The sequence below is a fragment of the Dasypus novemcinctus genome, chromosome 22 (assembly GCF_030445035.2).
Source record: "Dasypus novemcinctus isolate mDasNov1 chromosome 22, mDasNov1.1.hap2, whole genome shotgun sequence".
Classification (NCBI taxonomy): Eukaryota; Metazoa; Chordata; class Mammalia; order Cingulata; family Dasypodidae; genus Dasypus; species Dasypus novemcinctus.
This window is the reverse complement of record NC_080694.1, coordinates 66,819,295-66,821,970: the sequence shown is the minus strand read 5'-3', so window position 1 is coordinate 66,821,970 and position 2,676 is coordinate 66,819,295. Positions and strand designations below refer to the sequence as shown.

General features: G+C 42.5%; 1 pseudogene; it reads right to left on the bottom strand.

The window, feature by feature from the left end:
- Positions 1-1,608: 1,608 nt before the first annotated feature.
- On the bottom strand, positions 1,609-2,476 carry LOC101431113 (general transcription factor II-I pseudogene; annotated as a pseudogene).
- Between the last annotated feature and the right edge of the window lie 200 nt (positions 2,477-2,676).

Below are 2,676 nucleotides of genomic sequence, written 5' to 3'. Positions count from 1 at the left end.
TGTTAAGATCTTCAACTCTTGACACAGTGGTATTGACAACGGGTGAAGAATTAATTTTTCCTTAGAGGAGGTGCTCTCCTTAACAGCTGACTCAAACATTTCAGGCTTTTTAACAATGAATGTAATCTTGACTTTGTTTCTGAGTGTGTTCTCCAGCCTTGGAATTTCAAAAGTAGATGGTGGCGTGTCAGTCACTCTGCAGCATGCCAGTGGCCATACCTCAGACCATGTACTTTTTCATCTACTTGTTTCTTAATAAGCTCTTTACTCTCGTGCCTAAAAAAAAAAAAAAAAGTAGACCTTTGGAATGGCACACTCAGGTAAGCCTTCACCATGAAAGCCTTCTAGAAAAGATTCAAATAATGCAAATGGCACTTTCACAGCTTGTTAAAGGCCAAGAGCTTTACTCTTTTTTCATTGAAAAGACTTTCAACTTTCTGTTTTAGGTCCATGATTTTGGCATTCCAGGCCTCAGTGTAAAACTCCCCTCCTTAAGGATTGAGGGGCACATTAAAACCATTAGTCTAGGTGAGGGTCTGAACAGCTGACCTTTGAGGATTGCTGCTAATAGGGCCTTTCAAGTGACCTCATTTTCGGGAACCTTTGAATTGTTCCCAGGGCTTTATGGTCTTTTCAGGGACTGTAATGCTTTAGTGTTTATTTTACTATCCATGGCAGGAGGCAAGTAGGCCACAACTAGTTCAGGTGTTTTAACAGCAAATGACTTTATTACTCCCACACACACTTCTTTCAAGCCCTGCAATTCCAAACCCTGTAGGGCTTCAAAAGGGAATTCCTTCTGACATGCCTTCTGCACAAAGAAACTCAGGGTTTGATTCAAACACAGGGGAGTGGTACTTTAATGCCTCTGTGAGTCCTAGAGCTTGAGCACATTTCAAATTAAAAATCTCTTCCACTTTTTTGCATGGCTTGATAATTCTGACACTCTAATATTCTTTGATGTGTGTTTTTTTTTGTTTGAATAACTGTAATTGCATTGTGAGTCAGAAGTTCTGATCTCTTAATGACAAATTTAATTCAATTGCCCACTTGAATGATTTTTTTCACTCTTAGAATTGCATACCATTAGGGACTTCTAGAAGGAATGTTTTCTGGTAGATCTTCCACATAGAAATCATTAGGATGTGCCTCAAATTTCTGGTAAGGGACAGCTTTGGCTTCAGTACTACCCAAGTCTTCAATAATTTATTATTATTTTTTTTGCAGAAAAGCTGATGTACCATCTTTCTTAGTTTAGTGATCCTAGCATACCCTTCTTACTCTACTCCTGAAGCTCGTTTATAAGGTTGTAAATCTTCACTTGTTGAATTCAGAAGTTCATGCTTCTTAATATCAAATCAAAGTCTTTCCTTCGCAAGTAATATCCTCTCAAGGTGAGGAATTCTGTAAGCAGATGGCCATCTAAAATGAATTCCTTCAAGAAGTCCTTCTACAAAAAGCTCTTCAATGTTTGACTGGAGAAGGAATATGGGATTGTCACAGGAACTTTGTCTTTTATGGCTTGAGCATATTTTCTTTCAAACAAGTCTCCAGCCTGCTTGTGTGGATCAGTAATTTGAGCATTCCATTTCTCAAATTTGAACTCCCTCACTTTCCAATTTCCAGGATTGGCAGGCTCAGTAACTGGGGAGTGTGGTGGTTCATTGGTCTTTGTCTCTTGGTAGGTGGAGAATAAGCATCACCTTCAATAGTCACATCAAGTGCAGGGTCCTCAATTGTTTCTGAAGGGATGTGCTGGGTAGAACCTTTGGCTGCTGCTTCCATTTCTGCTCCATCATTGTATTCTGAAAAGCGAAGGCTTCCTTGAAAGTTGGAGTGAGAACAATCAGGGTCTTTGGATTCTTCTTTATGGTCACAGCTGTGATTTTTAGGGGAATTCCAGAATCTTCCATGTGTTCAGTCTTCACTTTGATGGGGCCACGACTTCCACGTGGAGACTGTACTGATCTTTCACCAGCTGTTACCACCACATGACCAACTAGGTGTCTCTGTGGCTCTAGGAAAGGTCTCTTAAAATCCCTGATTTGCTCTCCAGAATCCATTTCACGGTTGCAAGATCATAAATCTCAGGGTGTTTAAAGGCAGCTCCTTCAGGAAGACCTGAACTACCATGGCCTACTGGTCTCCTAACATCTTCTGTATGGAACGGGCACCTCTGCTGATTTACCTAAAGCTTTTCCACACCAAAAGCAGAAATAGTCATCAACCGCTGTTCTGAGAGTCTCGATTTCCACAGCATCCACACTCATCTCATTTGTCTGTTGTATTTTCATTTTATGCATTTCTGCAGCCTCTTCTTCTCCTTCAACAGGTATTTTACAGAATGTTTCCGAAAATCCGTCCTGGTATTGACAGAAGCACGTCCTCTTTCAGTTCCAACCACAAACATGTCTGTGCCAAACTCCACAAGGCTGGTCACATGGACTCCAGAGCAGACGTGAGGAAGGCTCCACATCCTGCTCTCCCCTGACTCCTCATTATCAACAGTCAGGGGAGACCCTGTTGCTTAGGCCAAGATCCCTGAGAGCAGCCGCCTCCAGGGGAGCCAAAGGGAAGTGAGGGAGAGCAGACAGGAGGTGACGGGGAAGGCCCATGCACCTGGGCAGCTCCTGTCACTGCCACATGGCCATGGCACAGCCTCTCAGCACCTTGACC